A 7919-nucleotide genomic window follows, 5' to 3' on the forward strand; every position below is an offset into this window, starting at 1 on the left:
AGAAACAGCAGGAATCTGGGTGCTATCACTGTGAATATTCCAAATACCAAGCTCCTGGAAGCATAAAGCTAGATCATAGGGTACCAACAAAGACAGATTATTTGGAAGACATAGACGCAAAGTGTATCTCAGTCCAGTCCCAGAAGCCAGAGAGGTCAGTAGGTGCTGCTCTGTTTCCTGGGTGGCAGAGGAGGATGATAAGCCAAACGACAATATTGCTGCAGTCGAGACTGAAAGAAGGCAGTTCACGAGTGAGGTGTTCATTTCAAAGGAGATCTTCACTATTGATGGAGAGACTGCACTGCCAGCCAGAACCTGAGCTGCTGCCGGTTCAACCAAATGTAATGAAGGAAGGAGATGAGGGGTTAGAGAGAGCAGCGCTGACAGACGGCAGTTTGCGAAGAGTTGAATCAGCATAAATTATATCTCATCGGTGAGGAGGGAGGATGTGCTCCAGGGCTCGGCTCACCACTGAGCTGGCGCATGCACCAAAGCACAGCCAGCAAACCGCCAGGTGTCTTTCAGCGTTGGGCTCAAGTGCAGGGGTAGAGAAATGCCTTGGTTGGAAAGCCACCTGGATTACAGATCGTGGGTAGAAGTCTATTTGAAACAGTACAGTACTAAAAGACATGAATATTTGGGATATCGGAAGGCCTCAATCGTAGACTACAGACAACCACAAGAAAAAATTGCTGATAACTAGATGTGACTAATACACAGATACTAGTTGTAAGTATCTATATAACTAAATACTTCAAAACAAGACTCACCAGTTCAAAATCAATCCACCTGTTTAATAGTGTTTGAAATAAAGGTAAATATTATTTTCTGAGGTTGAGGAGAGTTCACCTAAACCACATATGAAATTTTCAAATAATCAAATTTTTTATCCTGTAGATTTGAAACTTGCTTCTTGGAGATTACATAATTAAACATTAACGTTAACTTTCCAAAATTTCATAACTATCAAGGGAAATAAAAAGTCAGCCTGTCAGCCTTAACACATTATAATAACATACAATACAAAGTAATATAACAGATATGAATAGACATATGAATGACTGGGAGTCATGGTAATTATTGCTTTGGGGGTTAAGTAATGGAAATATGACAAATATCAGGTGCGTGTGAAGTAAAAATCGTTTAACAAAATCTCTGAGTGAAGATTTTTTTCATTGCTTTAAAAACCTGTTCTAAGTTTTCTTCAGTGTATTGAAGCTTACAAACCAGAACCCAGTCAGAATGTCCAGACCAGCAGATGGTACTAATAGGAAAACCAATGGTCCCTGAGATTTTTCAAGGGAATTTAAAAATTATAGAAGGGGAAAATTCCAAAGTGAATGTCAAATAGGTTAAAATCTTGTACTTCCATTATGTACATCAAAGCAAAGGAATGGATTTGGGAAAAAGGAATGTAAGGCCTATGACATACCCTCCTTTGTCTCTCATTTTGAATTATTATTGAGTGTTGGGCAAATTTTACAAGCCTCGAAGATTGTTTCTAATCCACAAATACGTTGTCTCAAGCTTCTGCGAAAACCAGTATTAGAGATGCTGTCGTAACAATTGTTCAAACTGGACAAGCAGCCAGTGGGTCATTACTCACGGGGGACCAGTAGCACAGCAACGGGCTGACTTTTGCAAGGAGCACTTTGCAGCTCAGAATGAGTTTGGTTGCCCTCCTGGACGCTTCCACCATTTGAGGGTTTTGTTGTGAAGGCAGAAAACAGTATTTAATATTTAATGAAGTCATTCTCTGCTGATGTTTCATGGCAGATGTGCTCTACTTAGTAGACTGTCGGAAAGAAAATGTAGAGGCAAACGCATTAAAAATTATCAGACATTTTCATAGCCTCTCCCGAGGTGTCTCTGAAGGGTAATTACCTTGTGCACAAGATGGAAATGAAATGGGGAAAACATTTTTGTGCAAAAGTACAAGAAACGATTATACTGTTGGCAGGAATCCTAAGCTCCAGATGCATTATTTTTTGCTACTTCCAGCTTTCTTCTTCCCTTTTTATCCAGATGAGTTCTGCATTATATGCATTATATGCAGAACTTACAGGACTTACAGAGGAACAATAAGAGACTTTAATAATTCATATCTGAGAGGAGTGAAAATAGAAGGGCACATCTTATTATGAGGACATCAAATAGGTTACTTATTCTAACACATAGAAAATGCTACAAACCGTTCTAGTTCCTACTAAGAAGGCCCATTCTTCTCTGTCTTGGAAATTTCTGATATTGGAGGACCCAAGATTCTTGGACCAGAACCCCTTCATTGCCTAATGGTTTGTGCCCCTTTGGAGTTTAATGAAGATCTGGACATAATTTTGTCAGCTAGCAAGAGGAGAAAGGGAGGGGAGGAGAGAGGAAGGAAAGAAGCTAGGAGAGTCAGAAAGGTCATTTCCCCATCATGCTCTGGGCGTGCTCTGATGGGAACTGGCAGCAGACTGTCGCCCCAGGAAGCAGCGTTGTAAGTGGCCTCAGCCCAACATTGTTGAACAAACTTAAAGTGTGTGCTGCTTCCCCTGGACCACATTCTGTCATTTGAATCTGAAATGGCAGCTGCGTCAAAACAAGTTTGCATTATGTAGACCTAATTCCAATTTTTAAAATGCTGACTCAAAATCCTATGTAACCAGCAGCAATCAATTATATTTGTCAGTTTCTCTGAATACGGTTTATGAATTTCTCAACACACCAGGACTAGATTCCACGCCGCCACATGAGAGAGAAGCTGTGTGTTCTGAATCAATAATAATGACCATTTACTGGACTTGCAACGTCCAACAGTATGGCAGAACAGACATGAGCTGGGGATTGCAGGGGAGTGTTTGGTCAGCTGAAGTCCTGCTGGATTTGGAATAGATTCAGACAAACACACTTGTTCAAGCAGTGTTGAGCTTGTGAGCAAACAAGGGGAGTCTTCAGTACCAAAACATGCAGACATAAACAAAATCCCCAAACAAGAAAAAGGTGAAGGTGGGCTGAAAATGGACTTGAACATAGGCAAACCCCAAATATGGATTCTTTTCCTGGAGTCCAGTGCCCACCCCAGCAGTGGATTTGGAATTTAAGCCAGGGACCCACAACGAATGGAACAGACAAACTTGGAGATGTTAGGAGTTCCTGCAGGCACCTTCTCAGTGGAGAAAAGCATCCCCAGGACTCAGAACTTTCATGGAATATGTGGTCAAAGATAGTCAAATTAAGTGAAATATAATCATGATATGCCCAAGGAAACAAACCACCATTAAGTGATGACAGTCAGCAAAACAGTCAGTCTGGATACTTCACCTTTTCGGGACTTCCCTGGCGGTCCAGTGGTTAAGACTTTGCCTGCCAATGCAGGGGGTGCAGGTTTGATCCCTGGTTAGAGAGCTAAGATCCCACATGCCTCGCGACCCAAAGAAAACAAAACTAACAAAATAAAAAACATAAAACAGAAGAAATATTGTAACCAATTCAACAAAGACTTTAAAAATGGTCCACATCAAAAAAAATCTTAAAAAAAAATAAAACAAAAAAATAAACGTTCCACCTCCTGCACAAACACCTCAAATTATTGGAGTGGTCAGATTTGGAATGGGAAAGAACTATGATGACAAAATGTGGGTTAAGAAAGACAGGAACAGGGAGTTCCCTGGTGGTCCAGTGGTTAGGACTCTGCACTTTCACTGCCAGGAGCGCGCGTTCATTCCCTGGTTGGGGAACTAAGATCTGTAAGCCGTGAGGCGCGACCAAGAAAAAAAAAATCTTACAATTAAAAGATTAAAATAAAAAACAGGAACAAAGGATCATCAAAAACATGCAGATGAAAATTACAATTCTTGAAATGATCTAAATAGCATATTTTACACAAATGAAGAATGAATATTATTCTTGAAATGAAAGAGTAAGCCCTGCATCTCCTGAAAAGAAGCGTCAAGAGATGTCAAAGTTACCCAGAATGCAGCACACACACAAACACGCACACACACAAACACCCACACACACGCACAGAGGACAGAATGAGAAGGCTTGACATAAATTTAGTCAGTGTTTGATAAGAAAATGAATAGGACAGAAGGAGCAGAGGAGAAAAACAATTTGACTGCAGAGGTATCAACGGATATAATAGAAGCAAAATACCAGGGAATAATATCTTCAAAATGCTGAGAAAAAAATAACGGCCAACTCAGAACTGTATGCAGTGCAAATTTTTCTTTTAATAACTAGGATGAATAAAGACATTTTCATATATACAAAAACAGAGATTATGATCAGCAGAATTTTATCAAAGGGATTCCTAAAAGGTATATTTCAAGAAGAAAGGAAAATCATCATGGAAAGAAGTTCTAGTCGTTTAGGAAGAACTGCTTAGTAAAAAAAAATGGTAAGTACATAGGAAAATCTAAGTGAATATTTTGTATATAAAATGAAAATACCTCAATTGTGGGGTTAAATAATGAGCTAAAATACTGATTTTTAAAATACCATATAAGTTGGAGGGTGATCATTAGATCTGGCCTTCTAAGGTCCTGTTATTATTCAGGAAGAATGTTAAGATAGTGATGCATGGTAACATTTTGAGGATGAACACTAAAAGAGTGGAAACAATGAATCACAAATCAGTATAGGGAAGAAAGAAGAGTAAAAATAAAGCAATTCAAAGGAAGAAAAAGGGGAAAGAGGTAGAAGAATCATCAAAAAGCAGGACAAACAGAAGGCACACCAAGTAAGAACCTTGTAACAAGTTTAGGATTTTTATTCCCAGCTGTACAAAAGATCTGATACCTGGAATGACTTGCTCAATATGAGCGAGTAGAATTTTGGACAAAATGAAAATAAATTATTTAAATACATGGGAATATGAGATGGTATAAGATTTAAGAAATCCACAAGATCCCAAAAGTTGAGTGAGAGCAGGAGCCCGGAAAGGAGACACCACAGCCAGGTTTCACCCTGAGGGTTTCTGCTGGACTTGTGCCCTCCCCGCTTTGGCCACTGCACAGGGATTATGCATGAGATCCCAGGGCCTGTGTGAGGTAGGAGAATCGAATAGGAGTCATCTGCATACATCTGTGACCTACAGAACCACACCCTTTGTGTCAAGGTTAGCATGAAATAAACCTACCACGCAGAAGAGGCCAGCAGTGAAACACCATCTTGCCCTTGGTACTGGGTGAAGAGAGGAAATCTCCTCTGAGGATTCATGTCTGTAAGCTTATCTTCATGAGGGCTTTTGGTCCAAATCCGTATTGCCAACGTGTTCCAAAGAGACTGCAGACAGAGCATTTAGAACAAGACGCTGTCTTAGAACAAGACACTGTTAGCATTATACTCAAGCACACAAATACTCCCTGGAAGAACACAACTTCAAATCAAACCTGAAAGAATTCCTAGCGATTGCTTTCTAAGGAAAGTAAGCAGCTTCCAATCTAAAGCAACACTTGTGGATGAGAAATGCAAAATGAACAAACAATGGAAAGAGACAAAGACTTCCGGTATTGGAGCCATCACACCCAGATTACATGATAACTTTAATATGCTTAAAGAAATAAAGAGAAGATTGAAAGATGAGCAGAGGGCAGAACCTACCCTGTGGATTAGAGAGAGAACGAAACAGAATTCTAGAGCTGAAAGATATCGTGATTAAAAATATAAAACTTGGACACATTGAACAAATCACGCTGCTGAAAAAATTTGCAAATGAGAAGATAGTTCAAAAACACTATCCGGAATTCAGTACAAAATACAAAAGAGGTTAAGAAACAAGGAGACTTGAGTAAGATTTGACATATTTAATCAGGGTTTCAGAAGGAAAAAAAAAGTTTCAGAAGGAGAAAAATCAAGCAGAGACAAAATTGGAAGAGAGAATATCAGATCCAGGAAACCCAGTGACAGACAGACATAATTAAAACAAACAAACATCTAGATATGTAATGAAACTTCAAAATACCAAAAAGAGAAGATTTTATAGAAGCCAGAGAGGAAATGGAGAAAATGAACTATTAGACTAATGCTAACTTCTCAAGCAGAGTGATGGAAGCCAGAAGACAGTGGAATAATAGCTTTGGGGTGGTGAAAACTGACCATCTGGAATTCTACACTCAGAATATTTTTCAAGAATGAAGACAAAACAAAGCACAAAATGAACAAACCGACAGCTTCCCAGGTTTACTACCCAAAACCCACATTAAAAGAAATAGTAAAAAAAATACACTTGAGTAGATTTTAAAAATTCTAGCCATGCTCTGTTTACACCACAAACATAAGAATGCAAAGGTTGACAGAGCATGGAGAAAGATTTACCAGATAATTATCAACCAAAAAGATACATTTTAATCAAATATTGCCAGAAGATAGTTGACATAGCTAGTTAACATCTGATAAAAGATTTCAAGCAAAAAGCATTACTAGTGGTAGAAGTTCAAAATGATAAAAAGTTCAAATCAGGAAGATATGAAATGCTAAAATTGTAATAGCATAATTTTATTTTTAAAAAATAAAACTGCAGAGAGAAGACAAATACATGTAGGAGATTTTAACATATTCCCCCCGGAAATTAATATTTCGGACAGACAAAAGTGAGTGGTGATTGATATAGAAAGTTTAAACAGTGCAATGAACAGGTTTAGGTGTGTGCAGTATTGCCTGCAACAATTAAGGAATGCCCATTCTTCCAAACACATGGGAACGTTTTCAAAAATTGATCACCTGTGAAGCCATAAAGGTACCTCAGCAGAGACAAAGGACTGTTATCACAGAAACCATATCCCCTGACTAAAATGCAACTAAGTTCAGAATAAAACTAAAAGCATTCCATATGTTCGGAAATACTTAAAACTTCTAAATAACTCATGGGTCAAGGGAGAAGCAAAATGCTATGTGTCAAAAATTGTGAAATGCTATGATACTAGCAGGGAAATATACAACCCTTAGTGCCTTCATTTAAAAGAAAAAGGATTGTGGGCTGGCCTCCCGCAGGAGTGGCCAGGCTGGGCATTACCCAGCAGCACCTCGCGGGGTCCTTCTTCTTTGAGTCCTTCTGCTCCACTGCATTCCCCGTCTTAGCATTCTTGTTGGTTTCTTCTCCAATCACACGTAAGCCTGGGTGTTTCAAGTCAGGCATACCCCGTTCAAATCCCAGCTCCTCTATTTCCTTCCTTGCTGAGCCTCCATGACCTCATCTTTACAACCAGGCTGCCAGTCTGTACAGGCTTGTTGGGAGGACTTGGTGAGAGTCTGTGCGTGAAGTGCCTGGTTCTTGATAAATACCTGGTATGTGATAACCCGAGGCCACACTGTGTGGCCAGAGGTGATTTCTCAAAGTGCTGATGGCTCTGCTGGAAGAGGCCTGCTGCCCCTCACGTGGTCAGTGGGCTCAGCAGCACTGACCCCTCCTCCCATGCCCATCCCACCCCTCCATGCCCTGGCTCTATCTAGCATATCCCAAATAAAGTGACACTGTGTGCAGAGTCTGCATCCCTGGGGGCAGAGGGCAAGGGAGGAGTGGGAGTGGGGGTAAAAAAAAGAAAAAAATTAATTGAAAATAAATAAAAGAAAAAGGATTAAAATTAAGGCACTAAGGATCCAACATAAGAAACAAAACCAAACAAAAACAGCAAATTAATCCCAAAGGAGATCTAATGAAAGAAAGTAATCATAAAGATAAAAGAAACCAGTAATGAAACAAAAAACAATTATAAAGGAGAGAATTAACGCCCAAAGTAGGTTCTTTGAAAAAGATGAATAAAACAGAGAAGCCTCTGTAAAGGTTAGTCAAGGAGAGAGAAAGTAAGATATTAGGATGAAAGGTGGACTTAACTATAGACACTTCAGAGATTTAATAGTTAAGAATTACTATGGCCCATTTTAAGCCCAATAATTTGAAAATTTAGATGGAATGGATTAATTTTAAAATAAACTTG

The 7919-nt window shown here is 39.3% G+C and overlaps 1 long non-coding RNA gene across 1 annotated transcript; it reads right to left on the reverse strand.

Annotated features, from left to right (window-relative positions):
* Positions 1-1198: 1198 nt before the first annotated feature.
* LOC117203708 (uncharacterized) lies at positions 1199-6392 on the reverse strand. Its single transcript, XR_004486583.2, has 2 exons — positions 5123-6392; positions 1199-1795 (listed from the first exon to the last, which is right to left on the reverse strand). It is a non-coding gene; the product is annotated as an uncharacterized LOC117203708 (long non-coding RNA).
* Between the last annotated feature and the right edge of the window lie 1527 nt (positions 6393-7919).

The sequence above is a fragment of the Orcinus orca genome, chromosome 15, assembly GCF_937001465.1.
Source record: "Orcinus orca chromosome 15, mOrcOrc1.1, whole genome shotgun sequence".
Taxonomy (NCBI): Eukaryota; Metazoa; Chordata; class Mammalia; order Artiodactyla; family Delphinidae; genus Orcinus; species Orcinus orca.